The 17,591-nt window shown below is 45.4% G+C and overlaps 1 protein-coding gene across 2 annotated transcripts in view; it reads left to right on the top strand.

Annotated features, from left to right (window-relative positions):
- The first annotated feature begins 2,639 nt into the window (after window positions 1–2,639).
- Window positions 2,640–17,591, top strand: part of PTPN14 (protein tyrosine phosphatase non-receptor type 14) — a 170,791-nt gene continuing 155,839 nt past the window's right edge. For both annotated transcript variants that reach the window (XM_077339168.1, XM_077339177.1), the window contains exon 1: window positions 2,640–3,479. The gene's annotated coding sequence lies outside the window, so the exon portion shown is untranslated. The remainder of the gene's footprint in view (window positions 3,480–17,591) is intronic.

Genomic DNA, 17,591 nt, shown 5'->3' with positions numbered 1-17,591 from the left:
TGGTCATAACTTGGCCACTGTTGCTTTTTAGAGTGCCTAGTACTGTTGGCTTGGCTGGCCTTTGCCTAGGCCAAAGTGGATACCAAGAGTTATTTGATTGTAGAACGGGGGTCGTCAACCCCCAGTCCACGGACCGATACCAGGCCGCGAAGGCCTCGTTAACGAGCCCACAGCGGCCATGCCTGCCTCTCCCCCCCCCCGCAGCGAGAAGCTCACCAAAGCGGCCGCCCGCTCGCAGCCCAGCTAGCTTCTTGCTGTGAGAGGCGGGGGGGGGGGGAAGAGGCAGGCGCGGCTGGCAGCATGTCGGTGGACACAAACGCGCATGCCTGTTCCCTACCCCCGGAGGTGGTCTTCAACCATTAAAAGGTCGGGGATCGCTTTTGTAGAGGAACGAAGGTGCCATTCCAGTCCAGTAGTGAGGTCTGTTACCATTGGTAACAACAGCGCCGATTGCCTGGTGGGGCAAGCACCTGGGCAGAAGAGGCATGGCTAAGTGCAGATGGAGCCCATTAGTCAGTCTGTCAGTTCATGTGGTGGCTCCTGCTTCCATCCCTTTTTACCTGTGTGATACCCACAACTTTCTTGCCTTGGTTGGACAATGACCACCTCAGGAAGGTCCTGGGAGAGGCAAGGCAGCGTGGCCAGAAGGGCCCATTTCCAGGTGGGTAAAGTGAGGCAGGGATAGAAGGGGGAATGTGTTGTGGCCCAGCCCCTGGGAGGAGTGTAAACATACATTTAAAATGTACAAATAATTTAAGTTAATCATAATAAAACCATAAATTTTTAAACCTCAATCCTATCAGTTGTTTGTTTCAATTTGTTCCAAATGTCTCAAGCATCTGCCTGGAGGTTGGCAACCCTGGGTGGTTTTACTGCCCCTTATGATTTATGTCAGAGATTCCCAATAGGGTTGTGTGCTTCAGCGTCCGAAGTGGCCATTCCAGATTGAAGCTGCCAGCGCAGTGGCTTGGGGAGGGGGGGGGAGGGGCCGGTGGCCAAAGTGCATAACCCTAATTCCTAGCCAGGGGTCTCCAGACTCCCAGGAGTCTGTGGGAGCTCCAGAGGGGGTCCATGGCTTTCCCCCACCTACCTTAATGGATTTGGCCACAAGTCAGGGAACCAGCCACTTCCATTGCTCCCCCTTCCTGCCTCCTGAGCCAGATCTCTCATGGTTTCTGTGCCTAGGAGGGGACGGGGCCTGAATGCCTTCTCTCACCTTAAACTGTCTCACCCCCTCCCCTAGTCCTCCTCGAGCCTGCCCATCAACACGGGTGGTGATGTCACTTCTGGTGATATGTCACTTGCAGAGACATGGCAGGGAGGTGTGGTCAGTGGACACTTCCGGGGCTCCTCAAAGCTCCTTCACGATCAAAAGGTTGGAAAAGGCGGATTTAAGTTGTGATAATTACTACTACGTGGGTATAGTCTTAATCTTCCTACCCCAAGAGCAGACATTTCCATCAATTAAAAAAAATGAGCTCAAAAGACAACGGACACCCAAAAAAGCCCCTAGATTGAAGTTATCACATGTCTTCTTTTTAGAGGATATCTGCTAACCCTAACCAAAGGGCTTTAAACTAATCTGGAAAAACCGAGTTCAATTCCCCACTCCTTCACATGCAGCCAGCTGGTTACCTTGGGCCAGTCACAGTTCTCTCACAACTTTCTCAGCCCCATCTACCTCACTGGACGTTTTCCACATCAGGAATCGGGCCTGCTGCAGCGCTCATCCAGCACACTGCATTCCCTTGCCATGGGGCAAATGAGGCCTGCATCATGCCAGGTCTGGGATTGCCCAGCTTTGACTTCTTCCTAAAGTGGAACGTAGCCTAGCGACCAGCTGAGCACTGAGCCAGATTCCTGGTGCAGAAAGGGTCAGGGTGTGCCTGTTGTGGAGAGAGTCCTTTGGGTAGTGAAAAGCAGGCCATAAAACCCAACTGTTCTCCTCCTCCTCCAGCTGACTGGAGACACCGAGGACTGAACCAGCTATCTTCGGCATACCAAGCAGATGCTCTGCCCCCGAGCCACAGCTCTTCCAAAGGAGCAGAGAAGTTCTAAGATTAAGCAGGCCCTCTGAAGGCCGAAGTCAAGGTGTGCAAACTTCCCCTTTAAATAAACGAGCTTCTTTTGAAACTGCGGCCTAACAGTCCCCCCCCCCCCCGAAATTAGTCCCGCCGACTTCGTCAAGTCCTAGATGCAGCGGAAAAAGACGAGGAGTCGAGCCACGCATACGGGACAGGACGGACCAGCGGCGGAGACCGGCGCGGCTGAGTGGCCGCTTTTGCTCGCCGACTCCCCCTTTCGCTCGAGCTTTGCTCCAACCCGCGGGAAAACGACATTCCTTCGCGCAAGCTGCCTCTCCAACCTAACTTTCCTCCTCCGAGCACTAGCGACTCCTCCCGCCAGACGCCGGAACACACCCACTGCCGGGATCCAAGCCCTCCGAGGCTTCGGCCTCCGCCTCTCTGCCGCCCCGGGCTTGCTCCCGCTCGAGTGGGCGACGGCCGGGGAGTTGCCGCGCACGTGCGAAAACCCTCCTCTCCCAGGGCACCAGAACCCCTCGGAGGGGGGAAGCGCGAGACGGGGGAAGGGGGGGGGGAAAGAGAAGTTTGCTTGTTGCTCCTCTTACAGACACCCACCCCCTCAGGCCCGCCCCAGGCAGGCGCTCTACGGGGAAGGGGGGGCAGTCTTGCCGCAAGGGCATCGCCGTGGGCTCCCGGCTCCCTTTGGAGGGGCTCGTCCTTTCCGGGTAGAAGCCCGGGAGGGGGAGGAGGAAAGAGAGAAAGAAAGTCCCCAGTCGAGTCCCCGACGTCTCCAGCCCGGCAGTCGCAGCGGCCGCTCCGCATTCTTGGCATTCCTGGGCTGTGACTCCGAGGTCGGCGGCGGCTTCTCCCAGCCGCTCCGCATTGCAGGAGAGGAAAGAGCAACGCAGGCACGCGCGCGCTCCGAGCGCCCCTCAGCACAGCCGCCGCCGCCGCCGATCCCCTTCGCTGGAGGCTCCCGCAGCCCTCCCCACCCTTCGCTCGCTTTTTCTCCCCACCCTCCTGGCACTCGGCACATTTCTCTCTCTCCCCCTCCCCCCGGTCAATTTCCTGCCTCCTCGCCAAACTTCTCCAAACTTTCCCCAGTGCTGCTGGGACGCCAGTGTGTTTCTCAGGCGGCGGCGGCAGTCCCCCGTCCCTACGAAACGAACCACGCTCTCGGTTTTCCTCCCCCTTGTATATATATATATTTTTTTGGGGGGGGGGGGGGGGTTTGGCAGCGGTCTGTCGAGTGGAACTTTTCTTGCCCTTCCCTTTGGATTTTTTTGGTTGAAGACGGGAAGCTTCGTCCCTCCTTGGCGAGCTTCCTCGGGATTTCGCACAAAAGCCAGGCTTGCCCCTTTTCCGACGGGGGGAGGGAAGCTGAGGGGCTTCCAGTGACCTTTGCGCCTTGGGAGAAGCAGTTGCCTGCGGGTGACCCAAAGACACATGAAGCAGGTAAGCCTCGGCTGGGGCGGGGAGGACGGGACACGACAGGACACAACTGCTTGAAGTGTCTGAAGCTGAATTTGGAGCAGGCTTCATGCCTTAGCAGTTGATCCGTCAGGGCATCATTTAAGGACTGAAAAGTACAGGCTTGTCATAAAGCACTTTTACCGCGTGCTATTTTGCATTAAGAAATCCCTCCTGTCTATAATGCAGAATCGATTAAGGTGCAGTTACCGAGGCAAGATGATGCGCTGCTGCTTCTTTTTTGCCTGAAACTTTATTTTGGTTTAGACTTGTTAACCTGCTGGCTTGGTGTGCAAAGGCTGACTTTGAATGAAGGCCCTTTTGAACCAAGAATGAAGGCCCTTTTGAACCAAGTTTAACCCCCTCTTAAAAAAAACTTTTATTCATGTTTCACTAAATGCCTGTAAACAGAATAACTTTTTGCTACCTAGGTTCTGAACCCTGCAGCAGCATGACTCTTTGCTCTGCTTCTTGCCACCCTCCTACGCTCTTGGGTGGATTTACCTTCTTGCTCTTTGTTAGCTACCAGTCAAGTCTGTACTGGTCATTTGTCTTTGGCAAACAGTGTGACAAGAAGTTAGGAATGCAGTGGGATCTGCTCCTGTTCCTTATGGGACAGAAATCCATTAATCTCAAAAGTTTCCCCTCCAAAAGATATGTATGAAGATATGAGTCACTAGACATGCAGTATGTGCAAAATAGATGTGTGTATGTCTAAGGCTTGTAAATGGGATGAGGTTTGCTACTTTTGAACTCTGTGGGTAATGTTAGTGAAGGGCCTTTGATTACAAGTTTGTCTCTGCGATCTTGAGTAATGTACATAATGAAAGGTGCAGATAATGAAAGGAAGAAGAATAGCATTTGTAAAGTGTTGCTTAACTTCTTGTGTGTCTCTGTGTTTCATACACACATCTTGTGATAGCTTCATTCCTGACAATGTGTGCACAGTTGAAGGAGGTCATGCCACACCAGGAGCTCTTAAACAAGTGTGTCCTCATGTGTTGGGTTTTGCAAGTTCTAACTGCTAGTGTTTGTGTGTGTGAGTGGCCTTATTAAGGCCTTATAAAAGGTCACGTATATGACTGGTTGTATACAAGATTAGACCGAAGAGTCACCAAGATCAGTGTCCCAAGAACCAAAGAAGAGCCTTGCTGGATCAGACCAGTGGTCCATCTAGTCCGGCCCCCTGTCTTATACCAGTTTCAGCGGACAACAACAGGTCCTGTTTCCAGCAGTCTACATCCCGATGTGAGGAGGGCATCAAGGGCATGATCCCAGCCCTCATTTGCTCCTGCAGACTCCTATTATAGCTTTCACATATTTGCCTGTTGACTGGTTGCTACAAGTCTGTAGCTAATGCCATCTTTACCACCTGTAATTCCCATTGGGTACCTGAGGTGGTTCAGCACTAATTCTACTTAATGTTACTGGGTGATACTGCCAGGCACAACCCACTGGATTCTGGCCACTTGCAGGTCGGGGCAAGAGCATGAGAAATAATTACAAGGCCTTTCTCCTTGTCCCCTGAGCTCCTGGTTCAGGGTTATAGAATTATTTCATTATTATTTGGCTGGTTCACACAATCTCATGCTCCACTTAATTTCTCTATGCTTTATTATTATTATACACCAGCTAACCAGCAGTTAGAAGTGTGAACTGCATCCATGGAAAAGCAGTGAGTGTCTGTGTGGGTGTGAAATCCTACTCTTTTGGGGGTGAGTGGAGTTGATGAAGAAGAAGAAAAGTTGGTTCTTATATGCCGTTTTTCTCTACCCTAAGGAGTCTCAAAGCAGCTTACAATCGCCTTCCCTTTCCTCTCCCCACAAGAGACACCCCGTGAGGTGGGTGAGGCTGAGAGAGCCCTGATATCACTGCTCAGTTAGAACAGCTTTATCAGTGCTGTGGTGAGACCAAGGTCACCCAGCTGGCTGCATGTGGGGGAGTGCAGAATTGAACCCGGCTTGCCAGATAATGTTGTTTATTTTATAATCTGGAGTATATGTTTAATGGATTTATAGAAGTTATTCGCTTATTTGGATGGTCTTTTGCTATGGACAAGCGAGGATGTATGCTGTTTCCTTCATGCAGAATCTGCTTCATTGCTTAATGTTGTAGTCAATCACAAAATACTGATATGGCATGTGTGAATCAGTCATCCTATGAAGTGAATTAGGCTGGGAATTTGTGCTTTGCCTCAAGTGGATTACAGGCCTTTGGGGTGTCCCATAATCAAACTCAACATTCCATTAATGATTACTTTAGGCTATGATATCTTGTAGATACGGTACAGATTTGGATGTATTTTTCTTGCACAGTTGTTTTTCGAAGTGTTCTCATTCCATGACTTTTCTGGAGCCCCTTGCTTTGAGTAACTGCAAGAAGCATGTGCATGATAATATCCCTGCTGAATGATGATGTTGAGGGTGGAATTTGGGGTACAAGACATTCTAATCTCCCTGAGTTGAGTAAGTCTCATTGAACTCAAAGGATCGTATCCCTGATTTAAAGTAATAAGTAACCATGCTTAGGATCATAGAGTTGGAAGGGACCTCCAGGGTAACCTAGTCCAATCCCCTGCAAAATGTAGGAACTCACAACTACAAGCCCACCCACAGTGACCGCAGTTTCATGCCTAAGTGATCCCCCTACCAAAAATCTCCAGAATCCAGCCTGGCCTGAAGGAAATTCACATACCATCCCACAGTGGCAATCAGCAATTCCCTGGGTAAACGATCTGAAGAAAAACCAGAGTATGCAAGGAAGGGCCACAAGAGACAAACACTGACACATCCCTTCCTGCCCACCCACTCACAATCTGCCTAAGTTCATAACATCAGCATTTCTGTGAGATGACTATCTAGCCTCTGTTTTAAAATTTCCAAAGGTGGAGAACCTGTCACCTCCCGAGGAAGCCAGTTCCACTAATGACCCGTTCTAACTTTCAGGAACTTCTTCCAGATGTTTAGCCAAAATTCTTTCACATAAATTTTAACCCTCTGGGACAGGAGAAAACAACACCGCTCCATTTTCTGTTTGAAGATAGTTATCACATCTTAGTCATCTTTTTTCCAGGCTAAACAAGCCAAGGTCCCTCAAACTTTCCTCATATGACTTGGGTCGAGTCTGCACTTTGCTTTTTATCTTCTCCCAGCCTATATTCAATTTCCATTTTGATTTTGGGTGCTTTACATTTTCCCACGGCAACATCCATGATTGATCCGTGGTGACTCTATCTTTCCCCTGCAATATCCAGGAGTGAATATAAGTAGCTATATTTGAAGAACTGGCTTTGAAAGCCCCCCAGTGTAAGTGTAGATGTTCTGCATTTTGCTGCATTAACTTCCTGCCCTGTACCTCCAATGCTGACATAGCAAAGCAGTCTATCCCTGATTAGTCAGGGCGTCAGTTCAAATACTACCTGGTTCCCGGTTGCGAGGCGGCTTATTTTTGCCCTCATTTTGGGATGTTTTAAAGTGACTGCGCTCCAGAAGCTCACACTTTTCTCAGCAGAGATTTGCCTCTTGGATTTATTTCCCCATCCTTGTTCTCTGTAAGGTTGCTATCTCCAATCCTCTCCCTTCCCATTCAGGAAAAGAGAGAAATAAGCAGCCTTGTGCTGCACTTGACTCCTCCCCCAGCTTGCTCTGTCTTGACAGTCAAAGGACATAAATAAAGCACTGTGCTTTGATGCTGGCTGGACTTCACCTGACCCCCTTCTTGCACAGAAAACTAAACAAGCAGCTCCCCTCCCGGCTCTGACCTTCCCGAATCAAGCTCAGAACAGCCAAACCAACCCTGGTCTCTAAACCCTTCTCCATTTTTGTGGCCCTATGGACACGCTCCAGTTTCTCTACATCTTTCTTCAGTTGTGATGCCCAAAATTAAACACTGTATTTCAAGTGAGGTCTTACCAGAGCAGAGTAAAGTGGTAACATCACATAATGTGATCTGGACATTATACTTCTTTTAATACAGCCCAAAATCATAGAATCATAGAGTTGGGCCATATAGGCCATCTAGTCCAACCCCCTGCTCTACGCAGGATCAGCCCTAACCAAATTCCATTTGCCTTTTTAGCCACCAAGTCACACTGCTGATTCATGTTCAGTGTATGGTAGGGTTGCACACTTCAGCATCCAAAGCGGCCGTTTGCGCCCAAAGCATCCAGTGCTGCGGTGCAGTGAACAGAAGGTGCTGGTGTGCTGGCCGGCACACACACACCAAAGTGCCCAACCCTCGTGTATGGTCTATTGAGACCCCCCAGATCCTTTTCACACATACTACTGCCAAGACAAGTCTCGCCTATCCTATAGTGATCATTTGATTTTTCCTACCATTTATCACTACTGAAATTCATTTTGACCCAGTTAAACCTGTCAAGATCATCCTGTATTCTGATTTGGTCTTCTGGTGTGTTTGCTGCCTCTTCCAGTTTAGTGTCATCTGCAAATTTAAGTATCCTTTCTATTCCTTCATCCAAAAAGTTTAAAAATACGTTTAACAACAAAGGGCCCAAAATGGATCCATGAGGCACTCCACTAGTCACTTCTCTCCATGAAGTTGATGAACTATTTACAAGTAGCATCCTTTGGGTGCGATCTGTCAACCAGTTCTGGATCCACCTAACAGTAATAGGATCCATACCACAGTTTACAAAGCCTTAGTGAAATCAAGGTAAACTATGTCTACCGCATTCCCTTGATCTACCAATGTAGTAAATTTCTAAAAAAATAAATAAAGAGATAAGGTTAGTCTGACATGACTTGTTCTTGAGGAAGCCATACTTACTCTTAGTAATTACAGCCATCTGCTGTAGCTGCTCAATGACCGTTTGATGATTTGTTCTTAAATTTTGCTATCTATAGACATCAAGCTGATGGGTTGGTAGACATAGTGCAGGTTCATTAGGTATATAAATTTTTATTGGCTAAGTTACTTCAATTTACATATAAATAATTTTTGTATAAATAAAATAATAACAATATCTCTGAAAGAAAAATCTTTTAGCTTATACATGCACTTATAACAACAGGTGAAGACCCGTCAAACGTAATACAAGCAAATGAAATGATTTTCAAGCTGGCAATGGCAAATAACAGTTTATTTCACTATGAACAATTCCTCAAACTTCCAAAACATGAAAACAAACTCCTAGGTATTTTTTTCATTTTCAGTATCTTCGTCAGTGATGTCAGATACTCTTTAATCTTTAATAATAGGTCCTCTTTAAATTAATTCCTATCATATATCAGAAGGGTATGACCTTAACCCTATGGTAATATGTATGTGGTTCAATCTCCAAATGTTTCTGTGGTATCCACTATACAGAGGTCTACAAATATTAGCATCACCAAGTGTAAATGCTCTTTGGTGATGCTAATATTTGTAGACCGCTGTATAGTGGATACCACAGAAACATTTGGAGATTGAACCACATACATATCTGATCTGATGTGTTTTATTTATTTAATATTATATATTTATATCCCACTTCTTCAACAATATGCTCACTAGCAGCTTACGATAAAATCAAGAATAGCACACTATTCATGAAGTTATAGTCAAGACTGTAGAACTGTGATTGCCGTAAAAATTGAGAGGAAGTTCCCTAAGCAAGGTGTGACATGGAGTGGGGTACAGGAAGATGTTATTCAGGGGCAACGTATTTATTTGGAAAGATCTGGTGAATATATGTGTTTGGTCAGCTTGGTCCTGAAGAGGTGGCTCTTGAAGCTTCAGGCATGACATGCTTCCTTTCCACCCAGTCATCTTCATATTGTTGGCAGCTTAATTCAGATCCCATCAGTTTTATATATGTGTATGTGTTGAAAAGCAAGGGGTAGAAAATGGAACCTTGGGAAGTCCGTTAGGCTGAAGGACAACCATCCCCCAGCACAAAAAACTGCAACTTACTCTCCAAGTAGAACTGGAACTGCATAACAGTGCCTCCCTGTCCCATTTCTGAGAGGAAATACTAAAGGATACCATGATTGATGATATCAAAAGCCACCGAGAGGTCTAGGAGACCTCTCCCTGTCCATCTCTTGATGCATGTCATCCACCAAAGTGACCAAATCTTTTTCAGTCCCCAAGCAAGAGTTTTCCTCACAGTCAGATTGAATCTAGTGTCATTTATTTACCCCAATTGCTTTGCTACCTATGATATTGCTTAAAAGATGCATTCTGACCATGGTGATCCATGCTTTGTTCTAGAGGTGTTGAATTAATTTATTACAAGGGCAAGATACAACGTAAATGTTACTTTGTCAACCCAGGCCATGTGTGCCATAAATGCAATGCCAAATACTAGAGATATAAATTTTATAAATGACATATGCAAACCCTATTAATGATATTTTTACTCAAAATACAAACAAAAGCAATTGATTCTTAGGAATGAAAGCAATTGTATTTAATTGTGTGAAAGTTTTTTTCCCCAAGGGATACCATAAGGGGGTATCTTACGTTTCCATATAAATGACTTACTTTTTGTATGTATAGCACTTTTAGGGGATGAGTCATCTTCCTTGCAAGTAAATACGGTAGTTTTTCAGCATCCCCATATACTCAGCTGTCTCTTGCTCTTTGTTTCCTCTCTTCCTCGTCCTACTTTTGAGGATTTCAAGTTGGCACACCAGTCTTCTCCCTCCACTACCCCATCCCTCTCCCATCTTATGAAGTGTCCAGGCTAAGAGACTGCTCCCAGATGACCAAGATGACAGTGTCGTGGCTCAGGAAGAAGGGGGATCTGAACCTGGATCTCTCAGATCCCCCCTTGCATTTTTCACCAAAGTGACAGATTAGAGGGGAGGGCGTAATAGAGAGGCTGTTTCCAAAACCTCCAGGAGTTGGTTTTATCCTCTCATGATCCCTTTATCTTCATGGGCTGAGGAGAAGGGAAGTTTCCATCTCCCACCCTCCGCGACACTCTGCCTTCCAGCTCTGCCATTGTTCATATATGCCATGGCAACAGTGGTATCCCTTTTTTCCTTTCATTTCTGTGGCCAGGGCATATTTCCCCTCAGAGTGGCACGCACAGTTGCCTCCCAATCCATGCACCAGCCTTTCACCTCGCCTCCTCAGGCCTTGTCTCCTTGTCTCTTACTCTGCCTTCACTGTCATTCCCCCTGGGCTATTTTACCTCCACCCTCCCTTGCACTAGTTGATTGTGGGATGGATAAGAGCCCTGGACAGGCTGGTTCTGCCCCCCCTCCTGGCCTTATGTTTGACCTCTGTGCTCTAATCACATCTGAGTTAGATTACTGTAATGCATTCCATGTAGTGCTGCCTTTGAAAAATGTTCAGAAACATAAAGTGGCCCCAAATGCATAGGTTAGTTATAGGGATCATATCACATTGATGCTGAAAGATCTGCAGTTGTTACCCATCTCTTTCCAGGCACAATCTAGAGCAGTGGTCCCAACCACCGGTCCAGGGACCGGTCCCAGTCCGTGGATCAGTCAGTACCAGGCCGCGGCTCCTCCTCATCCTCCCCGGCTGCTGCCTTGGGGGCTGCCCTGCCACTCTGCCGCCGGCTCACCTTTGGTGCTCTCCAGCGGCTGCCATGGCTGGGGCTCCCCTTCGGCATGGCACTGCGCAACTGTTGCTGGCAACGCCCCACAGCGGGCGGCGGGAAGTCAGGGGCGCCAGCGGGAAAGCAAGTGGAGCAGGGGCTCAGGCGGTGGCGGCAGCCCTCGGCAAAAAGACTACACCCCCCCCCCGGGCCTCAGTAAAATTGTCAAGCGTTGACCGGTCCCCGGTGATAAAAAGGTTGGGGACCACTGATCTAGAGTACTAGTTCTCATCTGTAAAGTCCTGAATGGTTTTGGATCAGGGTAGCTGAAGGGCCATCTTCTCCCATACTAACCAGCCCACCATTAAGATCTCTGCTCTCTGTGCTGCTGCTTTTGAGAGCCAGTGTGGAATACTGCTTAAAGAATGGCGAACTCTAATCTGGAGAACTGGGTTTGATTCCCTGTTCTTCCACATGCAGTCACCTTGGTCAGTCACAGTTCTCTCAGAGCTCTCTCGCTTACCTCATATCGTGTCTGTTGTGGGGAGAGGAAGGATAGGCAGTTGTAAGTCTCTTTGAGACTCCTTTGGGTACTGAAAACGGGGATATAAAAAACAACTTTTCTTCAGAGGTGAGGTGAGCATTGGAAAGAGGCAGGGCACTTTCTGTGATGACACCTTGAACTCTGAAATGTCCTCTCGCTTTCCTAGCACCTACTTACCTTTCTTTTAATTGCCAGGCCAAAACACATATTTTAACCCAGGCTTTCAGTTGGCCTTTTTGAATCTTACTGTCTTTTTTGATGGTCTCCCTTTTGACTTGTGGATTTTGATATTGTGAACAGGACTCTGAAGAGGTCACGTAGAAGTATCCTAAATAAACATCCTAAATAAACAACTCTGTGCCATTCATAATATATTGGGAGATCCCATGCCAAGCATCCTCCTGTGATGGAGGCAGCTGCTTCCTAAAAGGTGCTTCCTATAGACACAAAGATGAAGTCTCCTAGGCTCTTCTGAAGCACCTCCTGAATCAAGGAAGTCTAGGAAAGAGGAAGTGTTGGATTTCAGTTTACGAAGAAAAGGGAGGGTTTTCTCTGAGGAAAAGTTTCCAAACCCACAGACATAAGGAAGCCTGTGTCTATGACTAAGCTAAAGGTGTATGGCTGTGATGCACTTGTCTGGTATGACCCCAGTGCTTTCCTGGTTAGTCAGCTAGTAGTGAGTGACCTGAAGCTCCCTGCCTTTTCTATTTCATGCAGCACATTTTGGATTATACTCTTTGGACTCAAGCTGCAGGTACCAGGAGCACCATTGGTGGGCACCATAGTACCTAAGGGATCATGGGCTTCAGCCATATAGAGTCTTTCGCTTTGTGTTTGCAATGGGCTTCCTCTCCTGTGGTGTGCGCTGTGATATGGTGTTTGGCCATCTCTGGCAAATCAGAGGTCTTGCATTCTGCAATTTGTTCCTTGCAGGTCTCTAGCTTTCTGGAACATAACTAGATTGTAAAATAGGTAAGGCAGGAGTTTTGTGATCAGCCGGTACCACATCTGTAAGTTTCTCCATTGCTGTTTACACGTGCTACAAGTTCTTGGGGGTCAAGAATGCCTGAAAGACATTAGAAACTTTGAACGACAAAGCGTTTTCCTTAAAATTGTAATAACTGAAAAATGGTTTTGTGAATCTTCTCTATCAAGGCCAGTCTAGTGGAGGAGGGCACAGTCATCTGGCTGTGTTTGTTCCTTGAGGAAGCTGTATGTTGTGGCTGTCAAGGTTCTGAGAAATTGTTCCGCTGTGGAACTGAATGTGAACAATATCCTTGAGCAAGTTGGGTGTTGTGGCTCTTTAAGTTCTAAAGCTCCTCAGCCGTAGAATGTGCTGTACATGAACATCTGAGGAGTTGTTCTGCTAGCACTAGAAAGCTATTGGATCATACATCTTACATTTAATTACACAGGGTGAATTGACAAAGTTATATAGAGAGTGATATAAAATTTAAATGTTCAAATACAACAATTTTATTCTTAGCTATATAACAGGAGTCTGGCAATTTTCCTGTTTTGAAGAGGACACTCTCCTTCAGAGGATGTATATAATAGTAACTGAAGGACTTTGACATTTTAAAATGTTTCCTAGTTACAAAATTTCTTGGATCAGAAGAGCCTCACAAGCCAAGATGTTTCCTGTAGATGCTTGTTTGAACATGTACACTTTGTTCTTATAACACATTCTTGCAGTATTTATCCAATACTATTGTATTTGTAAACCGCTATGAGCCGACAGGGGTGGGGCGGCATACAAATGCAATAAATAAATAAAATATTCTATGTACCTAGAGATATGTATCACAGCGGTGTCCTTCAGCATTTATACTTTAGAGTTTTGTACACAATTGTTTTTGTGATTGACAGGAAGTCAGTATCAGCCAGTTTCTGTGACAATCCTTTTTTTTTTCTATTGCTATTGAACTTCTAGTGGACTTCCAATATTTCATTTTAGTTCTGTACCTCAGCTGCTTCCAATCATGAGCATTTCCCTGCTATGTTACCAGTATCTGCCAACATTCTAAGGGCATTTTTATTCCCATTCATAGATGAATGATGCATTTGTCAGTGTTTACATTACTTTTACTCATAGTTGTGGCATACAATAGACCTGTGTTTTTGCAGCATAAATTACCTACATACTATGTGCAGCACTAGGAGAGCTACTGAATGTCAGTGAAACCCTTAAAATAATTGATGGTGTTTTACACTGTGTACAGTACAATTGAAACTTTTACATTTAATATCTTTTCTTGACTGCCAAGCATAAAACAACTGAATAGCCCCAAAAGATGGAGTATTGGGACTGCATGATAGGGCGATAATCAGACTGTGTGATGTAGCTGAAGAATGCCTTGGCTTCCCTCCCCTGAGACTATCCAGAGTTGCTGCATTTTTATTTATTTATTTGGCCTTTTAGACTGGCTTGTGTTGATGAAAGGAGCATTCTGTTTAAAAGCCAGGTTTGTAGTGTGGACCTGTTTATTGATTATTTCTGATGCAATGTTATTTGACGAAATCTTGGGACACTGAGTTCTAGTGCAAAATATTGGCATTTGTCTGCACAGTAGCTGAGAATTGTAATATCAGAGAGTTGTCTGTATATCTGTTTGCAAGTCTTATAAATGATTATGATCTCTCAAGTCAGGCCTTCTGCAGTGTACTGTCCAGGAACTTTATGTGTACAGTTGATAAACACGTAGCCCTGTTTGATATGGTGAAAACAAGTGTTAAGAACATATTATTAAGAAGTTCTCAGACCAGTGTTCCATTTAGTCCAGCATCCTGTTTCATTCAGTGGCCAGCTAGTTGCCCTGGCAGGGCTACAAACCAGAAACAGAGGGCAATTTTGTGCTTCTTGTGAGGACAGAAAGGCATAAATAACCCAACCATTTTCCTCACCCAGTTGGCATGCCACATGCCGTTGGGAAGAGGAGTGTTAAGATTGGATGTACTTGTTCTAGGTTGCACATTCAGTACAAAGTTGCTTGCATGAGTGGGGCTTTTGTCTGCAGGTAGTTGTAAAGTGTAACTGCCTTTATTTTGCAGCATGAGGGGAGTGCTAAGGCTGAAATCAGATTATATGTAAACAGTTTACCAGCCTACATGCTATAATTGTGTTTGTTCTGTGGTTTGAGTCAAGAGACCACAGCTAGCCAAAATAACCAGATTTTAGGTCCATTTTGTATGGTTGTAAAAGTATTAAATAGTATCCCATTTAATTATCCATGCAGACCTTGAAAACTATAACATATTAGCCACCAACTGATTGCAAAATCAAAACCTATCTGAAAAACAAATACAGGCATGATCTTAGCTTTGTGTGGTTTCTTGGGCCACAAGGACCATTTCCATAAGGGTTATTTGCCCTGAGTGCAATTGGCAGGAATTCAGGGATAGGAATGACTGGGACATTATGGGTATCATCACTTTGAAGTCACTTCTTAGAAAAACCCAAAAGTGATATCATACTTCTCTAGGAACTGCTGGAAACTCTGTGGTAATCATAGAGAGGACTGATGTCACTTCCAAGCTTTCTTAGAAATATTGTCACACCTTTGGCCTGACAGCAGTTTTTGACAGCAGCCTATCTGAGGGACCAAGTGTGTCCTTATGCCCCACACAGGACTCATAGGTACTATTCTGCTTGTGGTCCCTGGACCCAGAGAAGCATGCCTGGCCTTGACCTGGGCCAGGGCCTTTTCAGTCCTGGCCCTGACCAATGGAATGAGATCCCAAAAGAGCTGGGGACCCCAAAGGAGCTAAATTCTGTAGGGCCTCTAAAACGGAGCTCTTCTACCAGGTTTTCGGTTTAGGCCAGGGTCAAGAACAACTGGGGCTCCTCTGGCCAATGTGGTACTATCATGTGAACCACCACCCTGTTATGATTGGTTGATAATAGAGGTAGAAGGGGGATTATGCCGCTTTCTTGTGGTTTATGTTTTGGTTTTATTGGGGGTTTTATTTGTTTTACGAGTCTACGGAAAGTGGGATAGAAATCAAATGAAGGAATGAATGAAATATCCCCCTTGGTGGGAGACCTAGGTTAAATGCTATTGAGAAGGGCTTTCTTTTTCCAATTCTCTGTAGTATCATGGTGTCTTCATTTATCAGCCTGGTTTTCTCTGGCTTTTCTGCAACTCACTTTTCTATGCATTTTTGAGAGAGATTGCATCAAAGCCTAGATGGCTGCCACATGGGTGGGGAAGGCTCAGGTTTTCCTAGTCCTGCTCATATGGCAGCTTCCCTCCTGCTTTTCTCACTGCCCATAGCAGCCATTTTCTCTTCCTTTCAACCCAGTGGACTTTTTAAAAGTCCAGCTATTTAATGTTATGTTATAACACTCTGTATATAATGTTGTCTGAATTCCTAGCTGTATCAGTATATGAACATAATAGTCAGCTGCTTAGAAAGTGAAAGCCCCAATGGCCCAGGGATGGCTGCTGTCTTGGGTCCGGGGCAAGGGAAATTCAGGAAAGCCTACGGTGTGGAAGCCGATTGCGACTGTGCTGCCACTTGTTGTAAAAACATGGGAACCCTATAAGCCTGTCTCTATATGGAAAACGCCAAGATGTTTTAAACTACTGTTGCCAACCAGTGACTGCAACTGGTGGGAGTTTGTGTGAGGGTAGCAACATTGGAGAGGGGGTGGGGCTTGCCATCAGCATGACAGTATTATGACAGTAATGGAAAAAACTCGGAAGTGACATTATGCCTCTCTAGGAATAGCTGGATACTCTAAAGAGCTGTGACATCACTTCTGGGTTATTCCCGGAAATGATGTAACACTGTTGTGCCAACAGTGATTTTTCAAAAAAAATAAAAATTCTCCCAGAATCACTGGAGCACTAGCAGGCAACAAAAGCTGGATATCGGTGATGACCTACCTCCAGTGGGTAACTAGCAACCTTATTTTAACACAGGAAACTCTTGATTCTTTCATCTTTCTGTAGTCACTTCTAGTAGCAGCAACAGCCCAGGTGTGATACTGTTCATGGGAACAATTAGCAGCTGGTGTTAACCTGTCTCAGTGCTTTTCTCAGCTGGCCTTTAATTGGTAGCAGATGTTTTGTTGCTTAAATATGGGACAGACTCCTGTGTAACAAAGCTGTTTACACATTTTGTCTTAAGCATAGAACAAAGGCATGTATAAATTTAGAATTCTAAGGAAAGAGAAGTGCATTTGTATGCATGGTACCAGTGAGAGAAATGCTGACTGCTTGCTAACCATGGTTAAGCAACTGAAAGGCAATCTTCTGAATGTATACTGTCATTCCCCCTCTCCCTTTGAGTGATTTCCTCATTCTTTCCAGTATTAATTCTGGTTTTGCAGCCATGGTTTCAAATTCATTTTATAAATTGTGATTATGAGGGAATGTGTTCATTGTCTTAATTTTGGCTTGTGCTGGCGCATCTTTATTGTGATACATGCCATGGTTAACACCAGCGCCCATGAGGTTCACTTATGATTTGCAAACCACAGTTTGCAGGGTGTTGAGGTAAGCTTGCAGTTAAGATTACAGAAGCAAATGTCACATTTCCCTACTCTGCTGTGGGGCAGGAGTTGATTAAATCAGCATTCTTGTGTGTTATGCTAAATTGTAATAGAATTCAGCGTCTTTTAATGGTTACTGCCATTGTTAAAAAAGGAGTTGATATATGTCTTTGCTGGCAAGTACTTTCTGGTGTGTATGTCTAAGCTGATATAATTCAGGAACAACATTAACATGTTGTTATGCAGAACGCTGTATTTTTTTAGTCCAATGGCACCTTTAAGACCAACATAGTTTAATTCAAGGTGTGTGAGCTTTCGTGTGCATGCACACTTTTCCTCAGACAATGGAACAAGAATCATAAGAGTACTAGATATAATGTGAGAGTAAATGAGTAGTAAATTAGTAAACACCATCACAAAGGCATCCACAAATATGCAGCATGATAATGAAGATTGGATAATTCTTTGCTAGAATAACATTCAGTCCTTTAGATTCAATTGTGAATGGCAATTTTGTTATTCTATCATGCTGCATATTTGTAG

This window comes from Paroedura picta, chromosome 1, assembly GCF_049243985.1.
Source record: "Paroedura picta isolate Pp20150507F chromosome 1, Ppicta_v3.0, whole genome shotgun sequence".
Lineage (NCBI taxonomy): Eukaryota > Metazoa > Chordata > Lepidosauria > Squamata > Gekkonidae > Paroedura > Paroedura picta.
This window is presented reverse-complemented; position numbering and strand designations above follow the sequence as displayed.